We start from the raw sequence: 17,500 nt of genomic DNA on the forward strand, positions 1-17,500 counted from the left end.
GTTACCACATGCACTATAAAGTGTACAGGAAAGAAGTCAGTCCAAAGGTGCTTCTAAGGTGAATGACACTGGCAGATGTTGTAAAGTAGGGCAATGGGAAGTGTACTGGGTGGGTAAGGCATCATAATACCTAGACCTACAGACAGACACACACACACACACACACACACACACACACACACACACACACACACACACACACACACACACACACACACACACACACACTCACACCCACAAACACCCATGCACACCCATGCACGCACACACACACACACACACACACACACACACACACACACACACATTAGTTGATGGGATATTGCAACCCCCACCTCAATACCATCAGACAATGAAGCTCATCTTCATGCTGGCACATGCCAGTGTTTACAACTGGTATGCAACTGTATGCAACAGGACATCACTCTATTTCATTCAGGGTATCCCTGTGTATGGCTCACTGTCTCTGTGTGTCTCCCTGTATATCTCACTCTATGACTGTCTGTCCCTCTCTTTGCCATGTCTATGTGTGTCTATGCTTGGCATATTGTAGTATGTTGCCCATATATATATATGTGTGTGTGTGTGTGTATCACACACAACAGATGCAGATATACCACATATGTGCCACCTACAGCTGGCTTTGGGTAATCCTGTCTGATGGGTGTGTGTGGAGACAGTTAGGTTTACATAGCTGTATGTATGCAATGACATTTGCACAATACAGAGATATATAATCTGATGTTTCTCAGACATGGGCTTCACTTCTCTAAGTGTAGGAGCATGCTCAATTGACCTTTTATAATAAGTGTGGGAATCCATTCCAGAGATAGTTGTACTCCAGTCCAGGGTGTTGTGTGCTACAGCCATACTTTGCAAACTGTTTGTGCAAGATATCTGAAGATAGGCTGTCAATACGGGGAAAGAATGGGCCAATCATAGGGGGCTACTTTAACTATTGCTTTTATCAATGTATGAATTGCTTGAGTGACAGGCTTTGTTTTAGCAGACATTTTCTGGCATATGTAATGTTTGACATTGTACTGTATTGTGTCAATTACCTACTGACAGATATAATTGGATCATTACAGTTATTTACCAGAGAAATACAAGATGGATGATGCACAGATTTATATTATGAGGTAAAGGCTAGACATTCTTGCACACTCCAGCCAGTTGGGAGGTGTGGCTACAGCCGATTGACTGGTGAAGCTGTGTAAAAGGTCTAGCACCTTGGTGATATGCTGGCTAGGGATCTCCTGGTTGTGCAGTATTCTTCTAACCTGACAGATCATATCCTGGTGTGGCCATACCTGTCAATGGTACAGATTCTCACAGATTATCCAGATGCATGCCTCATATATCTGGTCGTTTTCACTTAACATTGTGGTTTTCTAGCACATTTGGTGCAAATCACTCAGGGTAGCAGTCATGGAATACTGACAGAACATTAGAGTTTCCGACTTCACACCCTTTGTGACATCCATGCTACTACACACCCCTTCCATTATACTATCAACTGTCTAGCATTATGAGAGCAATATTTCAAATGTGATCCTATAGTTGGGCCTTTATCCCACCACTATGTATGGCTTTTTCCAGATTTATTCCTCTACAAGGTTGAGAGGTATGCTACTATCATTTAGCAGCACGGCCTTACATTTGCATTTTGTTGACTATGTTATGGACCCCATGATATTCCCTACAAAGGCACTATGGGTGAAGCATGAGCTTTTGCCAGAGGCCTGTAGGCCATGTGAGACTGCTGCAGGCCATCTGTAGTGAGGCAGTGTATTCTGTCACTCATATGTTCCCAGGCTGCCAGGCAGTGGACCCCCCCCCGGGGTGACAATGGTAATTGACAGAACACACTGCTGTGCTACTAGGCACCATACCTCTCTACATATGTGAGCTAGACATCTGGACAAAGCCATGAGTAATTGGGTAACAAAGGCCTAAATATATGGACCTTTGTAACTATTAGCCTTATGAACCTGGAATGGTGATACAATAATAGATTTTGCATTAGCATGCATTTTTCTATAGGGTATGAAGTCTGAAACACTAGAATCCATCAATATTTTCTGACTTTAGACTGTCGTGATTTGCCAGTGATTTGCCCGACAGCCACTATTTCAGAATAAAGACACCACGGATATGATGCAAACCTGTGAACATTCTGCAAAATGTTTGTACAGTTGTGAGGTATGGTAGGCATTATGTAGGTTACTCCAACCTGTGTACTGTTCATATGTGTGACCCCCTGTACATGACCTGTCCAGCTCCCTGGGAGTAATGGATATTGACATCTGGATAGTGTGTACAACTCCCACTGTATGTGTAGCTGACATGTAAAATAGTTGGCACTGCATTTTGTGGAGCATGGCCCTGTCTACCACAGTACTGTACCTAGGACAGTAGGACACAACAGCCATGAGAAGTTGCTGGCCACATCCTAACAAGTATGCCCCACACATATGCATAGCTCATTGACCCCTGCATATTGTGGACATGTAACAAGTTATCATGTTGCTTGGGACAGCCCTGGCAATGTGTGTTCTGCTGCTATTACCCTACAAACGTACATGTTACTGCATTTCTGTGTGAATATAGGTGTGGGGGGGGGCACACCTGTCAACAGTACACATTTGCATAGACTGTGGTGATATTGGCTTTACATTTTGGTTCCATTTAGCATAGTACTGTGCCCTGTCTTGGAGAACAGAGGCATATCACTAGCGACTATAGAAGAAAAAAAGCAAGTAACTGGTCTGCCGGTTTGTTTGTTGACTCTATTTTAAATGAAGTGAAGGAAAAAAGAAACAATGGTCACTTTTTTCCACTTTTGGGTTTTGCCTTGGATTCTGGTCCAGCCAACATCATTAGGACCTCGGCTTTAAACACTAGGGAGGGGGTTACCTATACTGATGCCATGATTCTTACTTTTAACCCCCTTTTTTACAGCATTAGAGACATCTTGTTTAACAACTGGACAATTCTCACTACTGATGACACTTGTAAATCAAGATTTCAGGACAAACCTTGTATTATATACAGGAGGGATACATATTTAAAGAGTCTTTTGGAACATAATTGCACTGCCAAAAAGGAGGGTTATATGTGTAAATGTGGACATTGTTTGCAATGCCTCTTTATTTTGGAGACCAGTGTTATTTTTATTAGTGGATACGCTAAAGTGTACTTGCATAAAAAGTTCAACTGTCAAAGTAAGCACCTTGTATATATTGCTATTTGCAAGGACTGTCAATGTTTTTACATTGGTAAGACTATCAATACATTAAATAAACATATTTACCAACACATTTATGATATTAGGAAGGGCAATGGCAACAATGCATTAACCAAGCACATAGCGGATCACCCAAATCACAACTTTAAGTTTGCTGTTTTAGAACAGGTTTGCAATGAAAATAGTAGGGGCGGGCCAATGGAGTTATTTCTTGAATACAAAGAACTACTCTGGCAGCTCAGAAGCAATGCTATAAGCAAACCTGGTTTAAATGAAACAGTGTCGATTTCAAGTTATTTAAAAGTAAAGTCTGAATTTCACATATAGTATAATGTTGATAATATTTTTCAATTTTTAGTCTACATATGTTGACAGATTTTAAACATTGTTTGATTAGGGTTGATCAATTTTGATTTTTAAAGTTTTCAAAAATAGGCTTTATATATTTTTGTTATTAAATTTATGACATTTTGCCTCTTGTTTTTTAACCAATACTCTAGCACTGTTCATACATGTGACTTGACTGGTCGCTATTTTAAACGGAATTTGGTTACAGCTGTTTTTATTCTGAGGAAGTCTTGGGGCGAACGCCTGATGAAAACGCTCAATTCAATAAACAGTTTGTGATTGACAGACCGGTCACTTGCTTTTTTTCTTCTTAGTTTGTGTACAGCTGTTTCACTAGAGACTACAGGTTAGATTGTAATGCCATACAACTGGGTTTTAGACTTCTTACCCTTCAGATCCTTGCTGCAACTGCAAGACCTGCTGTGCTATAACTGTAAGTCTGTAGGGGGGTATTTCATCATTGTCACCATTTGTGGGCCTTTGCCAGACATTCCTTTATGGTTTTCTATGGCTGACTTGCTGTGTGAGTCTGAGAGTGAGTATGGAATTCCCACAGTGACATTCATGCATGTGACTTATGACCCCACTTAGTTGGCCCCCCACATATACTGCAGTAGGATTTGTCACCTTAAATGATACTGCATAGTGTGGGGAAGCCAGTATTGTGTAGACATTTTCCTGATGTCTCACATAGCTGTCAGTTGTCTCCTGCCCTCCCAGTAGGCCACCCCATTCCCTTGCATGCATGCAGCATTTCCGTAGATATGCTACCAAAACATAGTAATCCATTCATTTAAGAAAACTGACTTACCTTGTGCCTGCGGCAGTTGTGAGGATGGTGCTTGAGTGCTGCCTATATTGGATGCACACAGTTCACTGCCTATACATGGTAAGTTACAGATAATCTGATGTGTGTGTGTCATCCATTTTACTGTGTGTGTGAGTCAGAGAGAGGTGTCAGTCCCTGGGTCCCCACAGTGTCAGTGTATGCTATGCGTTGCCTCTTTGCCAAGGCGTGGGCATACTGGGCATGCCTCCATCTGCCTACAGCAGCAGGCTCAGGGGCTACCTCTTCTGAGTCCCTCTGTGCCTGTGGGGATCTTGGCAATGGCAGGGGGGGCTGTGTGGCCCTTCCCTGTGCTGTTCCTGCTGCAGCTGTTTCCACAGGATCATATTGTGTAGCATAGCACATACTATGAATATGTGTGCATATGTGGCTGGAAAGTACTGCAAGGGTCCACCAGATATGTTAAGGCAGCAGAACCATGACTTAAGCATCCCAAACACACGCTCTATTATGATCCTGGTTTGTGTGTGTGCCTCATTATGGTATTCTTGTGTGGGTGTGTGTGCATTTCTGATGGGTGTCATCATCCATGGCTCCAGTGCATAGCCAACATCCCCCACTAGATGGCCATACGGGATGTCCTTACTGGCAAATGACTGGTACAGCTGTGATGAATGCCAGATGTGGGAGTTGTGATAGCTTCCAGGGCTGCCAACACACACATTCATGTTAATGCCCTAGGCATTGCACACAACCTGGCAGTTGATGGAGGGGAAGCCCTTGTGCTTTATGTAGACCCTACCCTGTTCACTGGGTGGTGCTTTGATGTGGATGTGCATGCAGTCTATTACACCCAGTACCTCTGGGTATTCTGCTACATGGTGGAAGAGATGCATATTGCTGGTCCTCTCCTCACAGGTATTGGGGAAATAAATGTGCTCACCGGCATGTGGTAGCATGGCATCCAGGAACTGTTGGAGCACCTTGGATGCAGATGCCTGTGAGACCCCCATGATGTCCCCAGTGCGTCTTTTGAAAGTACCTGTAGCTAGTATTCTTATGGCTACATCTACCTTGATATCCACTAGGATGTGTTCCCCTCTGTTGGCTCGGGGTCTGAGTTGAGGCTGGCACAGCTCAATGATTTACTGCAGTATGTCTCTGTCCACCCTGTGGCACTCTACTATCTCCAGATCATGTAGCCCCCGGTAAGTTACCCTGGGTCTGAAACCCCTTCTCCTCTTCGGTCTGTGGTGGTTGTCAGCATTATTCTCCTCACTGCCCTCAGCCTCTAGCACATACTGATGGATCAAAGCAATGGCAGCCCCTAACATGTTTTTGGTTAAAATTCCCCCGCATGTGTACACCAATGGTGCAGAGTTTGTGAGAAAAAACAGACAGCAAGTTGTTTGTATAGTTTATAATGTTGTGCTGCAGATGCTGCCTGTATGATTGGCTGACTATGATGCATTCCACCTCCTAGCTATGTTATTTGTACATAATTGCTTTTATTCTATTTTCCTTTTTTTTTTCTTTTTTTCCCTTCTCATTTCTACCCCTTTTAAGCCCCAAGATGTGGCACGCAAACCCGGTGCCCGAATGTAAACAGTCCTGCTATTTCCGGGTATTTTTTTGTTTTGTTTATGTTTTAGACCCGGTGTGTGCCACGCAAAACTGTTTAGCTAATGTAAACACCGAGAAATGGCCCTCCCTGGACATGAACATGCTCTTCATTTCATGGAATAAATTAATACAGCCTCAGATGCACCCCCTTGCTTAGCTGTGCTTAGCTAAGCTTATCTGGGAGCCGTGGAGCTCCAATGTATTTACACCAAGTGTGAAACACCCCCTTTTCATGTCTGCTACTCCTCCTGCTTACAACACTGCCTTATAGCACCTACACGGTTAGGTGCAGTTTGACACTTAGCTTCTTTTTGTGATTCAGTAAATTTCTCTCATTACCATACCCCACTGCCTTAATCCCTAGTTACAGCACTATACCAGCACCTTTCCCCTTAGCAACCATTGTTCTCTGCTATTGTTTTGATTCTGCATACCAGAGACTATAATGGCAAAATGCAGATTTTCCCTAAAATTGTTTTTTCACATTTTTTTTTTTTGTTTTCGGCACGATCCAGTTTGCATGCCTCTGCCCTATGCTTAAATGGCCGAGTTCGGCCAAAAAAAACCTTTTATTTTTATAAAATGTAAACACTTTTCCATGCCAGTGGCCATATATTTGGCCATTAGCGTGCCTAAAGATTATAATACATGCTTTTATTTGAGCTGTCATGCTCCGTTTTGATTTTTGCAGAAATGTATTTGGCTAGTAACCAATTACATTTCTGCACATAACACTATTCCTGCATGGATGCCTGCCTGCTTCCTGTATCACTAATTCACCTCATTTGCATGATTTTCACCAGCAAATGAGGTAATTAAGAATTATTCAGTGGTATCCATGCAGGAATAGTGGTTCCGTGCTCGTGCACATCCCCAGGCTTATTTACTGGATCTCACGGCAGCCATATTTCGTACAATAGTGCTTACACTATTCTTACACTCCATGTAAGCATTACTGAATCCCAGGAATCATCTAATGAGGCATTTTTAAAGAATGTTTGTAAGGTAACCACTGTTCTAGTAGAACATCCCTTATGTTTAGCATGCAGTCCTTAGCTATATTTTTGATAATAGAACATAATCCAGTCTAAAAGCCTCCTAGACAACACGAATTTGGAATCTCTTTGGCCTAATCTGTCCTTTGCATGACAAACAAATAAATAATCATCTTTTCTAACTGTTTTGTCCTGTCCAAGTAAAATCATAACTGTCTGTTAAGGTTCCCTATTGAAATGAAATGTTGACACTTGAAATCCAGGGCATTGACAAACATAAAAAAATTTCAACAATGCAGAAGACTGAATATCTAACATTGCTTTTCTACTAATTTTTCTTTATTTTCTTTTTTTTTTGTGGGGGCAAGCCCCCACACTTTCCAGACTTATATGTACCAACTCTGTGATTTTGTCGATACAATGATTTTATTGGTGTGTTGAGTACTATTAGTTCATTGGCTGATTTTGCCAATACAAAGATTGTATTGGTTTATTATGTATTTCTTCTTATTGGTTGAATGTGGGGTGTATACTGTGGAAAATGTTTTTCACTGTCTTTTTTCATGTAATTTATAGTTCTGATGATGTCTTATACGAAAAAGTAGACAAAATTGCTTAACCATTTGTTTTATTAAAGATTGTTCTGAATCTTATTGTTGCCTGGTCATTTGTTATTTGTTATATTGGATGACTCTGTGACTGCCATACCTTGAAGAAAATGGAATATTTAATGAAATGACAATCTTTGATTTAGTATAGTCCAGAACTTTGTCCATTCAGTCTCAGCATTACAGGACTTGCTAAAGTGGCTCCCTACATTTCCAATTACTACAGCCTGTAAATATGTGATCAGTGTAATAAATACTTGCCTTTATTAGTATGTTGAGGGGAAAAAAAGACTAGCAGATGTAGTGCTTGATTTAGATTCTATTTTTGAGGTTACCTTAGGCATAAATGAAGAATGTCTGCAATGAAATCTTATCTTTCTAGAAAATGAGATAAGATAGCTTAGAACTTAATGCTTGTAATGCTGACACACATCTGGTAGGCAGTGGAGGCTGGTGACTTCAAATCAAAGGGGGGCTGCAGGAGACAGCTGAATGGGTGGGGGTCAATGGGAAGGGGTGTGGCCAACTAGAAAGGGGAGGAGCTATGCTCAAAACCACAAAAACTAACTTTAATTAAATACGCTGCCCTGGGTGCCAAACCATCATTATGAGAGTCCAATCAAGACAAAAATAAGTGTAGAAGAATACAAATATTCAATGCATTGGCTGCATGACAGCTTACTTAATATCTAGATGGAAACAAAAGGTTGCGAGGCATGAAAAAATAAATTACGTTTTAAGTACATTACTAAGCCTGTCAAAATCATGTATAAGAAAAACAAGAAGCACTCAACTCAAACCACTTCTCCTTGCACTGCAGTTCTAATTATAATTTATATTCAGCTTTATTAAAGTACCAAGTAACATGCTGAAAATAGAAATCTCTGTGATGCCCCCACTTGTAAAAATGTTTCTTATCCAAAAAAGACATGCTGCCTGACAACTATCTACTTGTTTCATGGGGAAAACATGATCAAAGTAAAAACTGAAAAGCAAAGAAGAAACAAGCTCAAGATACACTGCTTAAAGGATTACTGTACAGGTTATGGACCACACATGATTGGCATTCTGTTTAGTTTATGGGTAAAATCTGTAGAGATGACTGGAAGTCTCCAACAAGTGTAATGAGCTTTTTAAAATAATGGAATCCTGTCCTTTAATACCCAAGGCTTATACATTATCTAGTCAAGTATTCTCTGCATGGCAACAACAGAAAGGCTTTCAATGTTGGCAATTCTTTAACAGTATGCTTATTAAAGCTTACTTGCATCTTATGATATCAGACACGTTTACCTTATGGTCATTAAAGCATTGCTACTTAAACACAGAGCAACAGGCACTTTCTGAGTAATAAGCATAAATTTGAGTAATAAGCATAAATCAACAGTACAAAAATATGACAGAAACCAGACCATTCTGCAAAATCAAGGACAGATGAAAAGCCACTGTAGTACTTGTGTCTACCTTGGATGGGGGGACACACTGCACATTTACACTGCATAACTTCACCTTGCCTTGCTTTGACACATCCAGAGTCACTACATGGAGGAGTGGGGTGCAACAAGTATGTCACAATTTGAAATGTCTCTGGCTGACTGTGATGGCCCCGACACATTTGTCATACCTCTCAACCTCAGAGCAAGAAATCTGGACAAAGCCATACACAGAAGTGGGACAAAGGCCCAAAACTAAGGACAATTTTTAAATATTGCTCTAATAAACTTAGAAAGATACTAGAATAGGTCTTGCATTAGTATGAATTTTCTGAAGGGTATAAAATCTGAAACTCAAATGTCTGTCATTATTTTCTAACTTCAGTCTTTAGTGATTTGTCACTAATTTGCCAAAAAACACAATTTTATGAAAAATGGACCAAAAATGTGATGCAAAAATATAAAATAGCCACACAATACAGCTAGGAACCTGTCAAAGAAGGGACACTTTAATATTAGTACTGCTAACTTGAGCAGCTGACAGAATAAAAGAATCTACATGCATTTCAAGTAATCTATAACTTTGATTATTACAGTTATTTCTTAATTGTAAACAATCCATGTTTTCTTCCAAAATTGCTATTTTGCGGAGGGATTATTAGGGGGAAGAGCAACATTTTGAGCCAAAATCGGGGACAGTTGAGAGGTTGGCTATGCCTAATTCTATAAAGCAATTTATTTGCATGTACCTCTCAACCTGTTAATGCAGTAAATCTGAACAAGGCCAAATATATTGGGGGAACATATAAACAGTACTAAAAATTGCTCTTGTATAAATTGAGACAGTTGATAGAATAACAGTTCTTACTTTAGCATGCATATTTCTGAAGGTTATGAAGTCTGAAACTCAGTGTATCATTATTTAGTGATTTAATTCCTAAATGATTTGCCAGAAAACTACAAATTTTATGAAGAACAAACCAAAAATAAGAAGCAAAAATCTATTCATTCTTTGAAAATCTGGACAGTTGGGAGGTATAGTTCAGCTGGGCCTGTCTGAGTTTGCTGCCCTTCTCCCCTGACAAAATCATTGTTGAATGGAGCCTCTGCAGCCATTCCAATGAACCATTACTTGACTATTTCACTCCATTTACCATAAACACTAATGTGCATACTGCTTTACTTCTATGATGAGTTGGACTTCATTTGAAAGTTTTATTTTGTATTTTACAGCACAAACACTAAGTCATCTGCTAAACAAAGCAATGCAGTAAGCTGGTTGCATAAGTAGAAATCTCTGATGCCCCCACTTGTAAAAATGTTCCTTATCCAAAAAAAGACCTGCTGCCTGACATCTACTTGTTTCATGGGGAAAACATGATCAAAGTAAAAAATGAAAAGCAAACAAGAAATAAGCTCAAGATACATTGCTTAAAAGGATTACTGTACAGGTTATGGACCAAGCGATTGGCATTCGGTTTACGGGTAAAGCCTGCAGAGATGACTGGAAGTCTCCAAGTGTAATGAGACTCTTAAAATAATGTAATTTTTTTTTATATTTTAAACAAATACTGGCATATGCATTTCAATACCCATACATTATCTAGTTAAGTATTCTCTACATGGCAATATAAAGGCTTTCAATGCTGGCAATTCTTTAACAGTATGCTTGTTAAAGCTTACTTGCATCTTGCAATCTCAGCCAAGCTTACCTGATGGTCATTAAAGTATTGCTACTTAAACACAGAGCAACAGGCACTTTGAGTAATAAGCATAAATCAACAGTACAAAAAATATGACAGAAACCAGACCATTCTGTAAAAATCAAGGACAGATTAAAAGCCACTCTAGTACTTGTGTCTACCTTGGATGGGTGGGATTCTCTGCACATTTACATGAGCTACAATACTTACTTTAATTCTGCACCTTCCACTCTGTTCTTCTTCTCTAACTTCTTTTCTTTCTTCTTCTGTTCTTCTTCCTTCAGGCTAGGCTAGCACAGGCTGCACAGCACAGCTGACAAAATCCTCCCAAATAAAAAAAAAATTAAAATCCAATGCCAATTGCCAAATTAAAATCGGACACCACAACAAGTCAAGCCCACAACTCAACTGACTGATTCTCGCTCTTTTCCCAGCACATAAAGCCCAGGAAGAGAGCGACAACCAATCAGCAGCCTTTAGCCCAGCAAGCACAGCATGATGTGCCTACGGACATCACAGTCCAAGCCCCTTCCAATTCTATGTGGTTTGGAACCGCATAGACTTCTGGGCATCACGATAATGCCTTCATTACACCACCGGGCTGCAATCAAAAAAAAAAAAAAATCTGTTTAAAACCGCCGCAGCCCGAAGCGGTTAAGTGCGCATGCACGTACTTCCGAGTCGCGGACTCATATTTTTACATTGAAGTTATTAAACAGCTGCAAAGGTATTTTTTTTTTTTTTACAGATTTCTTCTTCTTTTTAGCTGAGGGGGGCTATGCCACGAGCTGCCCCTGCTGTTAGATGTAACTGAAACAAAAATATAGCCTTCCATGTTACAAGCATTAATTCTGCTTTGAATTCTGACTAAAAAAGATGAAAAATAGTTTCTCTAATGCACATTTCAAATTCCCCGGAACTAGAGCTTCTTTAATTGGATGACTTAGCAGAAAAAGAGACTTTGAGAATACCCTTAAAAACCAAAAATATATATGCAAAGAAGGGCAGCAGTAAATTAATTTCATTCTTTCATTCTTTAATTAACTAGAAATTCATCAGAACACAACCACCATTAATAAAATTTCCTAATTTAATTTTAAATTAATTTTAACTGTGTATTCACTTTAGCTAAGGTCTATAAGCCTATATAAGTGATTCAAATACACAGTGGCAATTCATTTTGCGGTTTAAGTGGCCTAACTGTTGGTATTAAACCTTAGTTTCATTTTTATACACTGAGTGTGGACTAGACTAGTTCAAGACTAGTCTTTGTATTAAGGCAATTCCAGACCAGTCAGCTCAAGAAATGGTCTAAGAATTCCAAAGGTGCTATTTGAGATCATCTTTTAAATTACTGTTGCACTGTAATAGTTCTATAACCTAGAAAAGAAATATTAGTATTTTTTTGTTTCTTGATCTGATTTTAAATTCGTCTGAAAGCTAAGGGTCTTATTGTTTTTCTGTCCAACCGACCCTGTTTTAGTTGTGTTCTTAAACCCTGTGTATCTGTTGTTGCCCACCCCTTATGATAATTTGACAACATAATTCCCTCCTTATCCACATTTATTGGCTGTTGACAATAAGCACATAAGTAGCATTTTGCAGAGTCTCTCCCCTTAAACTACTCACCAGGCTAAAAGACCTTTGATAATATTGCTCAATATTGAGTGTATTGATACTGCTGACACTGATTTTAATATTAAACTAGTGAGATTTTTTTACTATAATTAGTTTACTGGTTCTTGTTTGTGGCAGAAGAAGGTTTCCAGGATAGTTGTTTTGTATTAAACTTTAAATACTCAGTAGAAAGTCCACCCAAATATTACAGTGGATATAAAAAGTTTGCACACCCCTGTTAAAATGCCAAGTTTTTCTGATATAAAAAAATGAGACCGCAATAAATAATTTCAAAACTTTTCCACTTTTAATGTGATCTATAACTTGTACAATTTAATTGAAAAACAAATCTGTTATGGGGAAAAATATAAACAATAAAAAACATACAATAAGCTGGTTGCATAAGTGTGCACACCCTTAAACTAACACTTTGTTGAAGCACCTTTTGATTTAATTACAGCATTCAGTCTTCTTGGATATACATCTGCCATCAATTAAAGATACTCTAATTAACCCCAAATAAAGTTCAGCTGTCCTAGTAGGATTTTCCTGATATTTACTCAGTTGCCTGCTACAGCAAAAGCCATAGTTCACAGACATCTTACAAAGCATTAGTGCCATTCAATGGGGGTCCAATATTTGTCAGCCTGGGAGGACATGATTGACCGACTATGTGGCTTCACCTGGGATGGCCTGCATCTGCCCCCTCTAGAATTTTGGTTGTTGGCAAAAACATTGTCTACCCCTATAGTGCCATTTTTAAGCACTGCCTGATAAATCTAGCAATACAATGAACCAAGCAAAGAAAAATATGAAGGTGTTGTTGATCAATGCTAGGAGCCTCAACAAGAAACTCCACTCCTTACAAGCCCTTCTCACCATGGAGGAAATTGACATCTGTGTAATGACTGTATAGTGACTGAGACGTGGTTTAAAATGATGTTGAGTCCTCTGAATATGCAGGGCTAAAATGCCTTTAACATGTTTAGACCAGCAACTGCACAGCAGGGGAGTAAAGGTGGAAGTGTATCAGTCTACCTCCAGAAGACACTCACTTCAAGGGTGGTAAAGCAGTATGATGCATTAGAGCTTCTTCATATCCAAATAACCATCAGAAAGGTCCCATACCATACATTAGTTAGCTATAGAACTCCCTCTATGAGACAAGAAAGCCACAAAGCCTACCTACAGGAACTAGAATTACTCAGAATTAAACACAATGCCATTTTCCTAAGTGATCTAAACTATCCAAATATAGACTGAAAAATCTATTCTACTAATAGTGCACAAGCAGAGATTCCTGGACTTTGCAGATACAAATGCACTGGAACAATTAGTTAGACTACCCACTAAAGGTTCATAGGAGATTACTAGGTTAATGGCTTAAGAGCCCTTAAATGCCTAGCCAGTATAACCAGATTTTACCCAATACATGGCCCCTACAGGCAAGAAATGCCATGGATTTGTGCCTATGCCTTGAATATCTTACAGATTGTCCCAGTCTATAAGGGACATAGGCACTACCCCAGGTGTAAATTTACAATTCTCATCCATTGATCCAAATTGCATTAGAAAAGGTCCAGGGAAGAGCTCTGATAAATGTTATTAGGAAGCCAGTTCCAAAGAAGGTGCAATCTCTGAGACACATATCTGTCTCTTCAGCATGTTTTGTTTAAGTTGCTGATTAAGTTGGGTCCCTTGATCAGGTGACCCTCATGCTGTTTGACTTGGGATTGTGTCGCAGCTCCATCAGAGCTGGATTTCTGAGCACCTTGTAAGTCAAGCATAGGTCACCCCTTAATAGTCTGTAGGAGGCAGAGTAAAAGGAGAGGGCATCTAGTCTAGCCACAGAGGACATGTTTACAGCCTGTATTCTCTTTGTGAGGAACCTCCGAGTTCACTTCAGCTGCAAAATGTCTGTAGTCAAGTACATACCAAATGATGCATTGTACTCAATTATTGACCTAATGAGGGCTCAGTACAGCGGGAGTATAATGTCCTTGGCTCTGGATGCCATACCTTTACTTATAAGTTGTGCCAAATAGAAATATACCACTGCAAACAAATGGCAGTCAAAGTTCAGGCTACTATCTATCTGTGTACCTAGATCTCTCACCTCTGAGTCTACTCTTAGGGGTGTGTTACTGATGTTGTAATTTGCAGGCATATTTGACTTCCCAAAGGGTATAATAATGAGTTTTTCACATTTAGTTTTCAGCCATGATTCTGGCACCAATCATTTGTGTGATCTAGACCCTCCTGAAAGGGATCTACTTCACTTGAACTAAAACTCATTTTACTGACACCCATTTGACCAACACCCACTTGACCTAAATTTCATTTGACTGACTCCCATTTTACCGACAGTTTATAATACTGAATTTCAACATACTAAATCTTAAACCATGGACAAGCACACTTACAACACCAATAACTAACCCTTTCCAGAACTTAAAAACTACTTACTTACCCTCTTAACAGAAAAGGGACAATGTACAACCAAACTAGGTGGGGGGTTGCACCTCCCACACCCCCCAATGTGGGGTGCTATGCCCCCCACCCTAATTATATACACTAACTCTAGGATTGCACTACAGTGGGGAAAGGGCATAAACCTTTAACTCAGTTTACAATACTCTACACATTGCCACTACTGCTAGGAATGCACAAATCATTCACCAAATTACTTTAGATACTTCCCATAAAAATGTAAAGAGACAAACCCACATTTAGAAACACTACAACACTAATTTACCAAATGACTAATGGAATTCTAGCAGTCAGCACTGTAAGTTGCAGTCATTCTTTTTATCACAAGCAAGTCACAGGTGAAGGAAACCCACAAGTCTATATCTTAAATGTCAGTGAAATGAGAGTCTGTCAAATAAGTTGTCAGTCAAATGAAATTTAGATCAATTGGATGTCAGTCAAATGGGTGTCATTCAAAAGAGTTTTAGGTCAAGTGAAGTAGACCCTCTGAAAGATATCTGCACCACTGGGGCGGGGGGGGGGGGTTCAATGATTGACCCCAGCTTGCAGTCATTGGAAAATGTTGTCATCCAGAGGCCTTCCACATTAGCCTTGATTTCAGAGAAGTATATTCCAAACAGCAGTGGTCCCAGCATTGAGCCCTGTTGCATACCACTATTATTTGGCCTCTTGCTGGATCTGGATTCATCCACTTTAACCACGTGTACTGTCTGCAAGCCAAATAGCTATACAGTTAGTGACATAGCAATTCATACCCTGTTTTGTGACTTTATATATAATACCTGAGTGGAAAATTGTTTCAAATGCCTTGACCAGACTGAGGTAGGCAGTATATACTGTTTTACTGTCATCCATGGCCTTAGTGGCTTTCTTAAAGAAATCCACTGGATTCAGTAGGCATGACCTACCCTTAACAAAGCCAAACTTGGTCAGGTCCAGTGTTTGGAGGTTTCCTATGTCATTATTTATCAGGTTCATGATTATTCTTTCCATTGGCTTACATATAAGACTAGTCAAACTTATGGGTCTGTAATCTCGCAGGTCAGTAGATGGTCCTCCTTTATTCAGAGGGATGACCCTTGTTGTACTCCACTCTATCAGGATAAAGCCAGAGTAGAGGCTCTGGTTATGTAGAGATCTTAATGGGACAGATACGTCCTAATTTAAACTGATTGAGATGCAACATGGTATATTGTGAGGCCCCATTAAAGCCGTGTTTTTAGCTTTAGAGAACACAGTAGCAACTTGTTATTTGGTGATAATTGGCAGTGGAGTGGTGGAGGGTATTTCTTGGGGAAGAACTGGGGATGATGGGGAGGTGAAATTTGAGCTTAATTTGTTGGCCAGCATATTTGCTATATATTATGGCTGAGTATAGGTGACACCATCTACAACTAATTCCACACATTGCTGGGCATTACCCTTAAGATTGTGAACATAACTGAAAAATGCCTTATGGTTATCCTTAGCTTTGGAGGCTATTTTAATTCAAAGTCTGCATTCAGATACTTCACTAGTTCCCTGTTTCACTTGTTTAGACTAATAAGGGATTTTTTGCTCTGGGGTGGCCACTGTGGTGCAGCAGTTAGCATTGCCACCTCACAGCAAGAGATTCTCCGGTTTGATGTTGGGGTGCTTTCTGTGTGGAGTCTGAATGTCCTCCCTGTGGTCACATGGGTTTCCTCTGGGTGCTCCGTTTTCCTCCCACATCCCAAAGATATGCTGTAGGTAGATTGGATACTCTAAACTGGCCCTAGGCATGAGTGTGTGCATGTGTGTGCCTTCCATGGAAGGTTGGGCTGACAACTTGACACCATAAAACTTTATTGCCAATCATGAGTGAACAGGTGATCCACTGTTGCGACCCCTAACCGGGAAAAGCCAAAAGAAGAAGGTATTTTTTGTTCTGTTGTTCACATTCCCTCTTTCTTCTCAACAGGATTTTCTTTCTTTTGTTGCACAACCTATTAATACCAGGGGTCCATTAGGGTGGCTTGTTTTGGTGATTTGACCTGGGTTTATTTCAATATGGTACTGCCATTTCTATACAGTTTTTATATGGTTGTACAGGGCTTTTGAGTAAGCCTCTGTATAACTTTCTGTTTTTTCAGGATTTCACGGAGCTTGGAAACTAGAGTATGCCTTCCCTTTATAGGGGGGAATTTACCTTAGAGAAGTTCTTGAAGTTTTTTGAGTTTAATGGAGGGGCCGGTTTTACCTTTCTGTCAAGGAAGACCACTTTCTGATCTGATTCTGCAGCGAGGACATCACACTGGTGGGGTGCAGCAGTCTCCCATATATGTGAGTAATAGATCTAGGATATCTGTTCCGCTAGTGGAAGTGCAGACTAGCTGCTCCAGGGCATTTGAATTTACAAAGTCAAGAAATCTTTGGGTCTGCATGTTAGTGGCTGTGTATGCCTCCAAATAACGGAGGGATAGTTACAATCATCCATGAATTTGATATTGGGCTGGATGGTGAGTGATTCTAGTAACTTCAGGTATGATGTATGAGTTTCCTGGTTCATGGTGGGGGACTTATAGCTAGCAGGAATATGGTAATGGATTATTCCCATGGGTAGTCAGACAAGGAGTAGCTCAAGCATGGCATATTGCTTGAGCAGCTTTGAGGTATGCTTATCCTTTA

The sequence above is a fragment of the Protopterus annectens genome, chromosome 7.part1 (assembly GCF_019279795.1).
Source record: "Protopterus annectens isolate FY-2018-M chromosome 7.part1, PAN1.0, whole genome shotgun sequence".
Classification (NCBI taxonomy): Eukaryota; Metazoa; Chordata; order Ceratodontiformes; family Protopteridae; genus Protopterus; species Protopterus annectens.